This window comes from Chaetura pelagica, unplaced genomic scaffold (assembly GCF_000747805.2).
Source record: "Chaetura pelagica isolate M959 unplaced genomic scaffold, ChaPel_1.0 scaffold16, whole genome shotgun sequence".
Taxonomy (NCBI): domain Eukaryota; kingdom Metazoa; phylum Chordata; class Aves; order Apodiformes; family Apodidae; genus Chaetura; species Chaetura pelagica.
In genome coordinates, this window is record NW_009953721.1 from 1,413,845 (window position 1) to 1,431,164 (window position 17,320).

Below are 17,320 nucleotides of genomic sequence, written 5' to 3' on the forward strand. Positions count from 1 at the left end.
GTGTAATATATGGCAGAGGTAACCACAAAAGTAGTGTGTTTTTGTACTGGCTACCCAAGCTGAATCAAGCCAAATGGTCCTTCAAAACTCCGTTGAAAATCCCTCCTCACACAAGTTCCCTGAACAAACCCTGACCCACTACAGTCCTCCTTCACTCAGCAAGTCTACTACTTATTGTCAATGCTGAGCTTCCTGAACCCCTTCACAGGGTGCTCAGCTTCATCCCAAGCTGCACATGCTGCCTCCTTTCTTGATGCTGCTGTTGTCTTCTTTCAGCATCAGCACTCTTCTGCATCTTCTGCTGTGTTTTCTTTTAGATGCATAATAATAACAGCAATAATAATAACAACAATAACAACAAAAATGATAATACTTGTACAATTATAATAGAGCTTTTGTGGGTTTTCTGACTTTTGGAAAGGCAGAATGTATCCCTGAACTGTTAGCACTCCATTATCTGTGTAAGCAAAAAAATTCTAAGTGTTGAGAAGCAGGGACAAATTGAGAAGAGGCAGCAACGAAACTTCCCTGTGTACTAAATCAGAGCTCTTGCACTGCAAATCCTTTTCTTCATAAACATACTGTGATAAGAGAAAGCAGTTTTACCTCACGCTCTGAGAATGTCGCTGAAGTTCAGGAATTGATGAGTTATTGATAACCTCTAACTTACCGTACCACCCTGAAGAAGTCATAACACTGCTCTGCATTTCCCTGTTCTTTTCTAAAATTTGGAATTCAGCCAGTTTCATTAAAAAGGTCTTTGAAGCTCATAAGTCTACATATTCTTTCAGGTAAGTAAGGGATGATTTATGATCCTGTTTCAGAACTCATCTTAACATATTAATGCAAAACATGACAAATTATGTTACTGCTTTGCATTCATTGAAAACTGATAAATATTTTTTTACACAGATGAGTAAGTTTTCTTTTAAGCTAAAACCTTTATAAAAATAGATTATCTGTTTCATTTATAATTGATTTCTGTATGTAATCATTATTTTGTGAAAAGTTCATAAAATATACTGTGTATTTGAAATATAAAATCAGAGGTGTTTTGATTATTTCCTTTAGGACATACAATTTCTACAAATGATTTAATCTTCCTGACTAAATGAGCATATGATTCTTGGAGTTATATTTGTAATTTGTGTACTCACTGTCTTGATAGTTTCTTTAAAATATCTCCCAGTAATTGTTTATATTTAAAATAAAAACCAGATTACATCTAAATTGTTTCTAATTCTTATGCAACCAGTCTAGGAGCCAGCTAGCAACTGTCTTGTATTTTTTCAGGATTTCTTCATTTAATCTATATCATTAAAATAGTTTTGTATACAGTACAGTTGCTAAGACTTCTTCCTCAGTCAAATTGAGCCTGAAAGTATGAAGACATAAAAAGAAAACATATACAGCCAACAAATGAAACCATTAACATTTTCTCACATTAATATTATGGTGATACAGCTATGCAAATAGAGAAAGAATGTAAAAGGTGTTGTGTACATGAGGATCAATCTGCAATAATGATCAGAAAAAGAAAGGAAGTCATTATTGTGCATATGAGGTATTGGTGATTTCTCTGGTTTATATTTATTTTGTAAAGATATGATAAGACAATCACACACAAAAAAAAGTCCTTTAAAAATTATTTTGTTCTATCAAAAAAGACTGATAACACCTTTAGGCTTTTTTTTATTTTATATATATATATATAATATTTTTTTAAAATAAAAAAAAAAACAAATATTGGCACTGAAGGACTAACAAAACCAATGCAAAGGGTCTAAAAATGAAGAATCTCTTTTCACTGAGCAATCTTTATTAATGTGATGTGTTTATTGATGCTGGTGAGTAAAAAAATCATCTATCAACCCAGTTTCCCCAAAGGTCAGGGTTTAAGTTTATCTACATTACAAAATTACGGATCTGACATTAAAGTCAAACCAGAATATGTTGTTCTTAAAACTTCAAGACTATTCACAGTAAAGGTTTTTTGTTTCAGCTTATTTCTATTATTTATGTTATCTACATTGTAAACATGCCAAACTATAAGGAAAAGTAGACTAGCTTTATACAACTTAATCTTTTCAGAGAAACAGAAAGACATATATCTAAGTTCTTTTGAATGTACTCCTAATTTGTAAATTATTGATGAAAGAATTTGTGGAGTTTTACTTTATATTGAACTGATAAAACAACTTTATAATAGTTTTCCTACTTGAAATTGTTAGTTTATAATATTTGAAGTTGTTACTTTAAGAAATAATTTTTAGCATTCATCTTACTATAGCTGTGTGGGGTTTTTTTTAAATTTCTAACCCAGCTTAAAAAGTATATAAATTGGTGTAAGGAGTGGTACTAAGCATAACTACACTATGCAAAGGTTTTAGAGGAGTAAAAGTAATTAAAGTAATTAATTTTTAATTGTGTCAAAAATTAAGTTAGAATATTGGAGAGCAATAGAATGTGATCATTACAGTCTTTAAAATTAATCTTTGGGAGCCAGTTAAAGGCCTACAGTACCCATTCAGAATCTTGAATAATTTGCAAAAGAAAGGCCAAGAAAATGCATGGTTACGAAAATATATCTTTAAAGAAAAAAAATGGCTTTCAGATCTTGAAGAAGATATTGCAGCAACATAACTTAGCACTATATAATGGACCCAGATGTAAGAGAGATCCAGCAAAATAAAGGAGTTGGAGTGCAAATGTACCAGTGTTATAAGTGAAGGGTATGACTGTGCAAAGCATCAAGTCTGACAGGCTCGAGGCAAATCCCAAGAATCAGTAAACAAGACATGACACCACCTGTGAAGACAGTTTTGAAACATCAAAGAGAGCACAGGCACCTACAAATGCCCTGGGGATACCTTGCCAGGGGACAGTGGTCCCATTCAAACTGCCACATCATGCCCAGCCTCATGGACAGAAGCAGCTTTGGACCTGGCTGTGGTGCAGGACCCAGCTGCTGGAGTGGCTTTTTTGCTCGTGTGGCACCACCAAACTGAGGCCTCCTGAGGTCTAGTGCTGGGACTCTGTGGATTTGTTCCAGCACATCCTCTGAAACAGTGGGAGGCTGGCTGCCATGTGACCTGGGGGGAGTAGTCTTGACTTTGGAAACTTTTTCCAACCTCCATAAAAATTAAATCCTGCTCACCTCTATGGTAGTTCCTAAGGTCTAACTCCAACTGCAAAAAGGAGTGAATTAAATAAATTAGTCTAGTGCGTGTGACAGTAAGGGGATACATACATTGGACAGATTAGACTCTACCACAGCATGAAGATTCTGCTGTTTTGGATGTGGGAATTACGGTGAAAGAGAGGCATATTTCTCTGTAGCAGAAATAGGTGAAAGACAAATACATGCAGTTAATTTTGAAAATATGCTTAATACTAAATCTGAGCAGTGACTTTGTATCAGAAGCCACTTTATTAGGAGCCATAAGATGTTCATAGATTTTTTCATTTGAGCAGGCAGGAATATTTGAATCTCAAATAGATAACATATTTTGAAACAAAAATAACTTTCAAATCACATGTCTATACATATTAACAGAACCCTCAGAAACCACCACGGTACTGAAACAATGAAATACCTGAAATACCAGTAGGCAAGCTTCAAATACCAAATTAAAACAGCAAAATCTTAAACGATTTGTTTCTGCTTGGCTGGAACATCCACTGGAGAGTGTCACTGCATGTGCCAAGTAAACACGTGTAAACTGACAAAATTTTAAAGTGAACCTATGTTGTAATGGTCACTGATTTACCAGAGAGCAAGAATGAAATAATTTGTTGTAATTCTCTACCAAAATAAGTAAAGGATGTAATATTTTCTTTTTCAAAATATTCTGCTTTCAGTTTAAACTGTTTGCATAAGTGCACTTCTTACAACAGTGAACAAGCTTGTTTGTTTAAAATGTAATTAATACAGAGAAAGCACTTTGCTAATGGCCCTATATTTGTTGTCCCTTAGTATATTATTTCCTGTAGCTTAAACTTTACTAATGTAGATATTTATCCTTAAATCAATCTATTGCAGTTGTACAGTTAAAAGGACTGACCAGCAGGCTTTGGTTCATGTTTAGATACAAGATTTGGTTTTAACAGTTATTTCTCAATATTACAGTAAATAGCATTGCCTCAAGTTAACGAACTGTGTGACTAAAGTTAGAGTGCTTGATCAAGATCCAGGATTTTTACTTCAGCATTGAAGATTTTGATCAAATCAGGTTTTTACAATGAAGAATCATCATTGTAATGAGAAATTTTCTGTTGCATCCAGAGAGAAGACTGATGCAAAGTCATCGAGAACCTCAGCTTTCTCAATGTCCTGGGTATTTAGGTCTCTCGTTTACTTCAGGAGAGGGCCTACATCTTTCTTGGTTGTCCTTTTATCCCCAACATACCTGTAGAAGATTTTCTTATTGCTCTTTACATCCCTGGTGAGATCTAATTCTATCTGGGATTTGGCTCTGCTAACCTGATCCCTGGCTTCTTGAACAACCTCTCTGCAATCCTCCCAGGGTACCTGTCCTAGCTTCAACCCTGTATAAGCTTCCTTCTTCAGTTAGAGTTTTTTCTAGGAGCTGCTTACTCATCCACACCAGCCTCTTGGATTTTCTACCTGACTTTCTCTCCATTGGGACGCATCACTCTTTGACCTGGAGAAGGTGATCCTTAAATATCAGCCTTAAATATTCATGGGCCCCTCTTCCCACCAGGATGTTATCCAATGATACTCTCTCAAGCAGATCTCTGAAGGGGCTGAAATCTGCCCTCCTGAAGTCAAGAGTAGGACTAAGCTTATTGTGAGCCCTCCTTGCTGGCCTACAGATCTTGAACTCCACTATTTCATGGTTGCAATAACATTGGCTGCCGTTGAGCTTAGCAACCCTCACCAGCCCTTCCTTGTTGGTGACAAGGTCCAGCATCACACTTCTCCCTGTTGGTTCCTCATTTACCTCTATTTAAAATGAATTTTAAAGTTATTAAGGGCTTTAATAGACTGGAACTGAATTAATTTACAGTACTTCACAGATTTCATCTTGCATACATTTATATACAAGACCAAACACAGATACATGTAAGATTACAGACACAAAATATGATGGCTGGGGAGATTCCTATGGATCAGTTTTGTATTGGTAAATTAAATGAACAACATCATTGTCTGTATTTGCAGCAGTTTGGGTTTTAATTTAACAATAGACCCTAGTTTACTCCCTATGGAGAGGCCATGGCTAGTGAAATTAAAAATAGGAATGAAGATAGGCTGTAATTGTATGTATACCCCCCCAAAAATATTTCGTATACAGTGAGTTACCCCAGCTATCCAGTTTGTGGCATTTTCAGGTTGAGTGGTTGTTCTGCATGGTGCCTAGGGGAAGAGACTGTCTGAGCAGAGAAGGTCCTTAGCAGGCAGGCTCTGCAGTTTTTTTTGCAACATGGATGCAGCGCTGGTTTCTGGTCTCTATCCATCACTACACTTTTACCTCCTGAAGTCAGTTCTGTATCGCCTGTTGATACTCACAATACCTCAGAGGCCTCATCTGATTAAATCTGCTTGGTAAAATGGAAAAACATGGTTATTATGATTTGAATGTCATGCAAGATTTGTGCACACAGAACTCTAAAGGAAGAGAAGGAAGGGAAACAAAACAAGAACTGAAAAAGTACCATAAATGGAGGTAAAAAAAGTAATACCTCTTGCATTACAGAAGAAATCTTCCAGCTACTAGGAAGAAAAATAATGAAGCTGAAAAGTAAATAAGAGTCTGGATAAATCTATTTTCTTCCATAGAGTAAGAAGCAGAGACTTGCAATGTTCAACAGCCAACATGGTTTTATCAAGGGTAAATCATGTTTTACTAACCTCATAGCCTTCTATGAGGAAATTACTAGGTGGATAGATGATGGTAGAGCGGTAGATGTGGTTTATCTTGATTTCAGTAAAGCATTTGACACCGTCTCCCACAGCATCCTTGTAGATAAGTTGATCAGGTATGGGTTTGGTGATCAGGAAGTGAGGTGGATTAGGAACTGGTTGAAAGGAAGGAGTCAGAGAGCTGTAGTCAATGGGGCAGAATCTGGTTGGAGGTGTGTGACTAGTGGAGTCCCTCAGGGGTCGGTACTGGGACCGGTGTTGTTCAACATCTTCATCAACGACCTGGATGAGGGTATAGAATGTACCCTCAGCAAGTTTGCTGATGACACTAAGCTGGGAGGAGTGGCTGACACACCAGAAGGCTGTGCTGCCATTCAGAGAGACTTAGATAGGTTGGAGAATTGGGCGGGGAGAAACATGATGAAATTCAACAAGGGGAAGTGCAGAGTTTTACATTTGGGGAAGAACAACACCATGTCCCAGTACAGGTTGGGGGCTGAACTGCTGGAGAGTAGTGTAGGTGAAAGAGACCTGGGGGTCCTGGTAGACAGGAGGATGACCATGAGCCAGCAATGTGCCCTTGTGGCCAAGAAGGCCAATGGCATCCTGGGGTGCATTAGAAAGGGTGTGGTTAGTAGGTCAAGAGAGGTTCTCCTCCCCCTCTATTCTGCATTGGTGAGGCCACATCTGGAGTATTGTGTCCAGTTCTGGGCCCCTCAGTTCAAAAAGGACAGGGAACTGCTCGAAAGAGTCCAGCGCAGAGCTACGAAGATGATTAGGGGAGTGGAACATCTCCCTTATGAGGAAAGGCTGAGGGAGCTGGGTCCCTTTAGCTTGGAGAAAAGGAGACTGAGGGGTGACCTCATCAATGTTTACAAATATGTAAGGGGTGAGTGTCAGGGGGACGGAGTTAGGCTTTTCTCAGTGATGACCAGTGATAGGACAAGGGGTAATGGGTGCAAATTGGAGCATAGGAGGTTCAAGGTGAATATCTGAAATTTTTTTTTTACTGTAAGAGTGACAGAGCACTGGAACAGACTGCCTAGGGAGGTTGTGGAGTCTCCTTCACTGGAGACATTCAAAACCCACTTGGACACATTCCTGTGTGATGTACTCTAGGTGACCCTGCTCTGGCAGGGGGGTTGGACTAGATGATCTTTCGAGGTCCCTTCCAGCCCCTAAGATTCTATGATTCTATGATATCATATAGCACTTCTTCAAAGGCTTGAAAATAGAAAATGGAGTGCATTATGTTAGTGCAGTAAGTTTTAAGAAATATTTCATGTCAACTAAAGGTAACCACTCCATTAAGCCTCCGATTTTCTCTGAAATATTGCAGAAGGTCTAATGACAATATTCAAGGACAGAGATGAAGGAAAAATCTGTTTTTAAAAATAATATAAAATAATAAAATAGGGAAAATGTCTGTATAATCACCTAGCCATTGAAAGAAGTTAACCCATCTCAGCAAGGACTTTTTTTTGTAAGAATGGAAAAATAGTGTCATTCAAATGACTGGAAGCAAGAGGCAATGCAAGCACCAGAAATCAGGTAGGATAAGCATCATATCAGACTTAGACCAAGATTGATAAATAACATCTGGGAAAAATCAGATCATGATGGTCTAAAAAAAAAAAAAGATAATGATGGTCTAAAAAAAAAAAAAAAAAAAAAGTGATATCAGAGGTAAAAGTCACAACTGGAGGCTGAAAGCAAATATAATCTCAAGGTAGTGTAAAGCTTGTCCTCAAAATACACTATTGTGCAGTACTAATGGGATGAAAAACTGACTGTTAAAGTCAGCTTTGAAAATCCGGGCCCAAACCTTTTACTGTTTGTCTGAGATGGTGACCTGAAAAGATCCCAAACATAGAAATAAAAATAAGATATTTAGATATTTTACACATGCAGTTTTGCAAAATAGGATCTAGCACAAGAAATAGAATTACCTGATGAGGTTCAATTATATCCATTAGAATATCTTAGTAGAGATACTTGCAATTTCTGTTTTTCAATACAGCACTGACTCCATCATTTAAGGTTCTCTGAAGCACATCACAGTCAGTCTCTATTATATCTAACTAGAGCTGACAACTGTAGCACTAAAGATACCCACATACTCTAGTCACAGGGGTTTTTGTGTTTAAGGACAATTTTCATGCAATCAGAAGTTTAACAGAACAGATGTCTGAATTTCTGTGGTATATTGAGGATCATAGGTATTATTCACTGAGGAGATACAATTCATATATCATCCATTTTTTACAATTTTACTTGTAAATTGCTGTAGCCTATTTAGAGTGCCAGGAAGATCTTCTCTCTAAAAAGGCACAAGAGGTTTTTTCATTTTCTGTTCTATTGTATAAAATGTAACAATAACATGATAAAATAAAATAAAACCCCGGTACTAGAGAAGATGGAAAAGCAAAACAAATAACCAGTTCTGTTTGAATAAAATGTAGACGCAAGAGACACGTGTAAAAAAAATAGACATGAATTACAACTGCCATAAACAGTACAAACATGTTTGTACAGCTTTCTGCAAGGACTTCTTTGAAGATTACTTTTTCTAATAGAACAAGCCAAATGATGAAATCACTGGTAGGGGACCACATCACAGCATCACATCACAGTTCATGGACTTCTCTTTCTATGTTGATAGTACCCTAAACTTTTAAGTACACAGGCACTGCAGTTCTAATAAGGTACCAAAACTTGTTCAAGTCCAACTATTTCTCTTGCATGAGAAGATGTGCAATGATGCTAATAAGAGTTCAGCAATCTTTGAGCATGGTTGCATTCTGTGCTAAATTTAATCTGATCTTGTTAAACTGCAGTTTTCCCAACAAAGAACCTTACTTTTGTGTACATTTTTATATTATCTATGTGTTTCGGTCAGCAAGAAAAAGAGCCATAGTCCTATGCTGTATATCCTCTTAAGTTCAAATCAGAAAATAAAAATAACATTTATATTAGATTTTACCACATGCCAGATAATGACTTCAAGCTTGAAAAGATTTGGGAAAATTAGCCAGCGTAAGCCCTCTAACAAAAATTTAAATATTTAATACCTCCTCTCTCCAAATTGCACAAAACCACTTTGCAAAAGCAAATAGCTATGATACAGCATTTGTATATTAACAGAGAATAAGCTTAAATTACAACATATACTATAAAAATGACAAATAAGGAAAATTATCAACAAAGTCCTCATATGTTAGACAAATTTACTCCATATGAATTGCAGAGGTCTTAAACATTCAATTAGCAATGAGTAACTCTCTAATGATTATGATATCATGCCGTAAAGCAGCTAATGGGTCTTAATGAGCAAAGAAGTTCACTGGAGTTACACATGTATTAAGAAAATCAATGGAGACTGTGGCACCTAAATGAGTTTTGGAGTACTTCTTTCCAGAAATGTGGTACTAATAGGAAGAAATCACATTTTTAAAATAGCTAGCAGGGGTTTTTTTCTCTAGTTATCTACCTACTTGATAAATGTTCTGGTCCTGTAAGGCTCCCCAGCGAGAGGTGGGAGAATTGTAACTGAAGAGGAAGAGAAAAGTCTCTTGGTAGGATGGAAGCATGCAGGATCATGACACAGAGATGTGTGGGTGAGGGGCTGTTCCCTTACCCTGAACCTCATCCAGCCCTCTGGAACAAGTCACAGGTTTTCCCCTCCCTAGAGTGTTTGATGGCATGCAAAAAACCAACCATGAAACTTCTAACAGGGTTGAGCTAATCGTGTCCAGAAGTGGTCCATCCATAGGAGGAAAAAGGCAATGTTACAGAACCTAATTAGCTGCAGTAGTAATATTAAAAATGTTGTCTGATGACTGGTTATGAAATCATTACCCACTTTACAAGGAATAAATATCCATTCAGGCCTTCCAAACACCTCAAAATGACAGTATTTGAACTTTCCCAGGAGTTCATTTGGCCTGAGCTCAGAACAAGCAGTGTGGACAGGATGCTTGAAGACTGGTAGTCCACATTAGGCAACCTCACTTGTTAACATCCTTCACTCTTGAAAAAGTCTCCAGCATTTTGCTCAATGGGACTTGTCAATGTTGTGTTACACATTTACTCCTAAGAATTTATTTTTGTACAAACATATGGTCTCTCTGTCACCTATGTAAAATAAGGATGACAGAGGCAGCATATGTCTGAAGGGCTCATCAGTTCTTATCCTTTGCTTCAGAGGAAGTCCTGCAAATATATATACCTTATTCCACCCTAAAAACACCTGTTCAAGACTATTTGATCTGTTATGCCCACTATGCCAAATTTTCTAAAAGATACAACTCTAAGGAATAAAATATTTTAAAACAGACCTTTAAAAATATAGTGTGAAAATTTCTCTCTAGAAACAAGATAATTGCAACACTCTAAGCGATAGAGAAAGACCAAGAGATGATCACACTCTACCTTACGGTCTAAATACATAGTGAATTTATTGATAGATGTAGTAACAAATCCAGCTTTAAATAAGTGGAACATCCCAAATAATCATGCTAAACTTCTTGTTTATACTGGTAGGCAGTAATAGGATTTAAACAGAGTGCTGCTGAAACTGTAAAACATACTTCAGTGCCTGGGGAAGAAAACATCATTACTACTCAATGCAAATCAAGAGAGATTATTTAATTAGAATTAATTCAACCTTTAAGCAAATAAAAGAAACTGACTCTGTTTCCTTCTGTCTTTTTTCTTTCTGCCTCCTGCCATCAATTCTTTGAATAATTTTGATCAAAAGCATGGTTTAAATGAACATAATGTTGTTTAACAACATCTACCTTACATCCATTTCTAAGCTGCTTCTAAAAAAAATAGGAGGTAATAATTTCTGACTATATCTTCCAGAAATAGGCTCCTTGTTAGCATTTAATCTTGCTTTTTCTTATTTCCTATCTTCTTTATGGTAAATTATCTTGTTTTCTGCCCTGTTGTTTCTTTTGCTAATCATAGCATTTTGCTCTCAGGTCTGTATTCCACACTGTTTAGGTCTTACTGTAACTTCAAACTTCAGATAGAGGAGCTTTTCAGGGTAGGTGTCGTGTCTTAGCCATTGCAGTAAATTCAGTGACTGGTATTTTGCATCTTTTGACCCAAGAATGCTTTGTCTTACCATAGCAGTAATCTTCATAGGTTTTTATTCTTTAGTGTCTTATGACTAACATAATAACTAATTATTATGCTAGTGCAGACAAAATACTAATGATTATCAGAAAATACTCATGGACTTTCAAAGGAATACTGCCTTGAAACAAAGATGTAGAATTTTTGTAAATATTTTCAATTCTGCCTCATTGTAATTTTTTATTTTCCTTTTATTTTTTTGCTCTTCTGTTTAAGTTCTAATCAGTTCTGAGTAGCTGCTTTCATTTTTTTTAATCTTCTTTTCTTCTTTAGAAAGGAAAACAAGCAATCCCAAAGGTCAAAATTTCTTTTCATGTTTCCTACATCACAGAATAAAAAAAGGCCATTGCTTTGGTATGTATGAACACCTTTATTGTACATCTTAGTTGAAGAACACAAGACAGAATTTAGGATTGAAAAAAAATATAAAAATAGAGATTCAGGTTCCATCCAGTATTACTAAAACATTCAGTATGATTTTACCCAAAGGATGCTTTTTCATAAGCATTGCAGTAACAGCACAGTCATTACTACCAGTCAGCTCTGTTACTTTCAGGTCCAGGAAATCATTAATATACTGAAGCTTACCTTTAGTAATAACATCATGTACATGAAACCAAAGAACTGCCTGAAAGGGAGACTGAAGTCAACACACTTAAGTAAATAGATTTTTTTTTTACACTAGAAAAGAAAAACAGAGATGAAAATGGTTTGATACTTCAGAAGATTTGAATAACATGGAAGTGAAAGAATAAATTAAAACCAAAAATAGTGTTTGGCTCATGCCCAGAACTTTTCTTGATTATTGTTTTCTTCATTGATAGAGGGTGGAGGTCCATGCCTCTTAGAATATTTAGGAATAATTGCAAAGAAAACGAATAATTTACAGAATTACTTTGCTATTTTAAGAGAATAAATGTTTGAAAAATGCCTTGGAATATATTTTTTTCAAAATAATGTATAACAACATAATCAAAGTTAGTATGACAAAGGTGTTGGTTTAGTTCCTATGTGGTACACAATAGCACATCTATGTCTATTTTTTAAGTGACTGGTAAAAGCTTTTATGGCTAAGAAAAAAATTATTGCCCAGATTTATATTTGCAAAAATTCTTATTCACTAAGACAAATCTTCTTGAGCAAGACCTAAAAAAAAATAGACGTGACTTGTACCACTAGGATTACCAGGCAGAAGACACAAGGTACTTTTATTGTTCTATATAAACAAAGAATGAACAAGCCCAGTTGTACAATTAAATCTTTATCTCACTGCTGCACACACCAACTCAGAGGCAGATGCTTCACAAGAAATGCAATCCAAATGGAGAGCAGATATGGAGCAGGGTGGATACTGCACAGATAAACACACTGCACAATGGGACACTTTTGGAAAACTTAGGACACAAGTGAAGGCTTAAGGTGCATGTCCAAATTACAACACTCAAAGAGGAAGCCTAGTATGAAGCTGATTTTTTGAAATATTTTTCTACCCAGAAGAGGCTTGAGCTTCTATGGGAACACCAGCATTTAAGTGCTCCCATATTTTATTTTGCCAGCTGGCTAGCACAGAAAAAATCATTATGTAATATCTGCTTAACCTAGGTGGAGTTTACACAATTTTTCTAGATTATGCCTAATGTCATGTCAGTTTGTCAGTAAAATATCATGAAATCTCGTAGCTTCTTGAGTAATCTCTACATGTGGGAGCATTCTCTTCCAGGTGGGTGTTGAGAGCACCCATAGTCAGAAAGAGGTTATCTGGGGCTTGCACTAAGTCTGTGATTTCTGATTTGCGTCCAGAATGAAAGAGATGACAACACTACTGCTCAGAACTAATTGCAAATGTAAGGAGACAATAGGGATCTGTTCAAGAAATCAAGGCTACCTTATTAAACACAAATAACAGGAACAGATGGATGTAGTTCTCAGGTTTCATTTCTGTCTTTGAATTTATTTTGGTTTGATACACTATTCCAGGACCCTTGCCAGCATCCCAAGAATGCTTGAACAGCATAATATTTCTGTAGTAGCTTTACATCGGCTAATGCCACCTTGCACCTCTTCTTTTCTATACCACCCAGAGCAAGTGAGGATTGCAGATCCCCTTTGGGTAGTTCCTCCTCCTGCCTCCTAGGAGTGGGAGCAAAGTATGAAGATTTTTGCATTGTTTGTGCCAACATTTCTTTGAAGCTCAGTACATTCTCAGTTTTATGCCATAGTATTTGATAACAACAAATGCAGAGCTATTGGAGATTTTATAAAAGGAATCAATTTCAATATCTAGAGCATAATCTGGAATTTTGCTGAAAATGTTAGCAGGGAAAAACCCACTTTTAAAGTAAGCTTTCAAATGAAGATGTGTCTTACAAAAGAACATCAGAGAATAATGATATCTGCTTGCTCCTCACTCAGCCATGTGAAAGTACTGTGTGATTATAGATGAAGTTCAGCCTTTAACTCCTTGACCAGTGTTGATTATTCTTTCCATTTTCTTTTGTGGGATCTCGCTGAGCAGGGGAGATACACAGATAAAATTTTATGTTATTCACCCACCTATATTCTCTAGAGAACATCAAAAACCATAAAATGAAGGAAGGGGGGGGAGAAATCCCTTGGAGTTCTTTGAATTAAGAAAAAAGATAGAGCAGTGAGAGCTGAGTCTACAACAATAAAATAAAACTCTCTTCAGGCAAGAGAGCTGAGAAAATATGGACTATGTTAATTTTCCTTATAGAAAAAAATTATATACTTCTTTGAGAAAAATATATTCAAAATGGAACTCTTGTAATTCTTACACTTTTATTGTTAATCCAACCCAGTCTCTGTCTAAATAGACCATTTTAATTTTTTTCTTCTTTTTTACAGCTAGTGTAATCTAAAGAGCAGTCCACTCTCCTAATTTTCTTAGCTTGTATCTCCTGTGTGGTGTATTTGGCCTTAAGGGGGTTATCTGCCATCACTTGTCCCATATGAGGCATTAGGAAGGATGTTAATTCTAAATCACTGATAAAGGGGAATTAGCAATGTTAGACCAGGTTTTCTGAACAAAATTTCTACAGGTGCACCAGCTGTTGTCTGGAGTTTCAGAGCTTTGCAGTTACTGATGGTTCAAGAATTGACTCCAATGTGGTACATCAAGATTGCTCCTATGCACAACATAGTCTGGATAAAGAGAGTGGAAGAGCTAGAAGTGATACTATGCACTTATCTCTTAACAACACTGATCATCTTTACCAAACACCTTCAGTGTGTTCTTTATCCCAAACATATTTTAATTACTAAAACTGCAAGAAAAAAAAATTAAAAAAAAATTAGGAACAGTTTCTTCATCTTAACCACAAGTAAGTACTATATTTTTTAAAGTTTTCTTGAACCAAAGCTGGTAAGGCATGACCAAGACTGTCAACTTGGCACAAGTGACAATGGTGTACTGGAAGCAACTGAGTGAAAGCTGAGTGTATAACACTAAAGCTGCTGAGCAGGTGTATCCAGTTTCATCTCTTGAGGAGTTTGTGCAGTTATCTGTCATTGTGGAAAGCATTGGTGAGAAATGAAACCAAACTGCATCTTGGACTGATGAAACACTAGCCTTTTCCGGCATAGAACTGTCTTTCCTATTGCACCTATGCCTTATTCTGTATCACCCTGTTGATTCTCTGTGTGGTTGTATTTTATTTAAAATCCTGACTGTTTAAATTAAAATATGACCGAAATACCCATCACCAGTGCAGTATCCACTATACACTGCACGCATTCATGGTAAAGTACCTGTTAGTAAAACAAAGCTTCTTAATTACAGTGATTACCACAATATAGCACAGTCAGACTGTGCTGGAAATCCTGAAGAAAGGTTTGCTGAAGAACCATTGTTTTTTAACCTGGGATAACATAATGGTATAATAGAAAAAAGCCTAGAAATCTGCTCTAAACAGCAGCAGCCTCTACCTTAATCTGTAGCTTGTGTCTGCCAAGTCACAGTGTGAATGTGGCAGATATCATCAGAGCCTGAGAGCAGAAATAACTGCTTGAAAACCTGCATTCATTTTCAAAAAATAAAACTCCAGAAATATCCTTCATAGCTGTGTTTTTTTTTTTATTAACACCTCTTCGTATACTTCGAAAATCACTTCAACAGAGAAAATGTTTTGCTTCACTGCAGAAGAGCTATATCATTTTCTTGTACACAACAGCAGTAACAACTCTGCAAGGTTTTTTTCTGTTCTGCTATCATATCAAGAAATGTGTCTACTTTACCCTTGTAAACACTAGCCTAATAGAGGAAAATTCAGGGGCAAAATTTTCCTTACAACTTATAAATTACTTATGTAACTTCCTTATTTTGGTCAGTGTCTGTCAGATGTAGTTACAGCCCACTTTCTCCAACTATCTGCCACAAGATGTAGATCAGCTACTGTGAAATGCATGTAGCTTTATATCATTGACGACTAGGTTCATTATTATTTCCTATGGCAATACTCAGTCACCTCAGCAGAAGTAACTAATAGAGCTAGTTCTCATCAGAAGCTTATGAGTCTGAATAAACCTTACAGCTTTTTCTGTAGATGTGTACTTAGTCCTCTGTCCACATTTAACAGAGGGCAGCTAGTTCAATCTTTTTTTGCCATCCAGACATGCATCCAGTTGCTAAATTGATTGGTATTTAAGGTATGTCTGTTCTACAATACAAAAGTTTGACTGCTGATGAACCAGATATATTTAACTTACCTTCTACAGGAAATGAAAGTGACAAATGCGACATCAATCTTTAAAGGTGTTTCAAGGGTAATCCTGGAAATGACACACTTGAAAGTCAACTTCAATCTGTTAAAATTATTTTGCAAAAGGATGGAAAAAAATAATTAATTACTGCTGGGATCAGTATGACACACTGGGAAATAACATATCTTTTGTAGCTGGGAGCTATAGCTAGTATAGGCACGAGGTGTATCTGAATAAATTGCCTAGTACATGTGGGTAAGCATGAGCTGGCTGATACCATGCAGTTGATCTTTCAGAAAAGCTTTCAGCCTTTCTTATTATCAAAGGCTGGTTCCACAAGATTGTTACTGAGGTCTATGCATTTTATGTATTTATAAATTACCAGGAAAAAAAATAATTAAGTAGGTGATAAAACTTGCTAACAACACCAGAGGCATGAAATGCCTTCCATACAAAACTAAAAAAAAATGTGCCAGGACATTTTGTCTTAAAAATAGTATGACTAAAAAAGATACAGCTGCAGTTAATAACATTTCAAATATAGAATCATCGCAATGAAATTACCATGGAGTAGATTTCACAACAATCCAAATAAGAATACATTCACTTCTAAGCTTTCTTATGAACATGCTCAAGATTTGCCTGCAAAGCAAGGCTCACATGTACAGACTCAGGCAAAATCATATATAATTGTTTCTTATGTGAGGAAGTCAGGAAGAAAATCTAGAGTTTTATTCACCTGATTACAATTACAATTAGATACAAGAAAGAAGGAAGCTGCAATTACCATGGGGAACACTGCAGGGCCTGTGTGATTTCACCCAATGGTTAGCTGTGATCTCGCAGGAGTAACCCTGGCAAACTACACTCATGGTACTGGTGGCTGCATCAGCACTTTTCCTAACTACTTAGCTCTGCATCCTACTCTGTGCTATTAAGGAGCAGGGACAGACACACACTTTGGGGAACTGTCTGCTAACTGGGCTGAGATACATTTGGCATTACTGCTTTACCCAAGTAATGTCTCCAGCACTAAGTTCCATAACTCAGCTTCCACTAGTTGAATAAAAAAAAAGTGAATCAAGCCTATTAACTCTCTTTCGTAAGACAGGAAAAAGAGTAAGAAAGATGATTAACTACATAGTAATACCATTCAGAAATAAAAACTCAGGACAAGAGAAACTCATTCTAGCTTGTAGGAACATTGCATATTGATATGTGGCCTTAAGGTCTTCTTTTGCAGCCCAGTACTGTAAAAGAAGTGAATTGCTCTTTTACTGAGCAGTATCTACAGAAAATAACAAAATACAAATGCTTCTCTATACATTACACATGGGCCATCTGTAAGTCATATAAGCTTTTTCCTTTCTTTAATATAGCAGACTCTGCTAAGAAGGACTAAGACCTCAATCTTTCCCTTTTTGCTTTCCTGAGAGCAAGCCAGCTGCCTCATGAAGCTATCAGCAGGGTTTGTTTTTCCTGGCTTGGAGGCAAACCTCTAGTTATTAATATGAGAGTGAGCACTGCTAGCTGACAATTTAAGATAAAGTAAATTGGAAGTGACATAAAGGA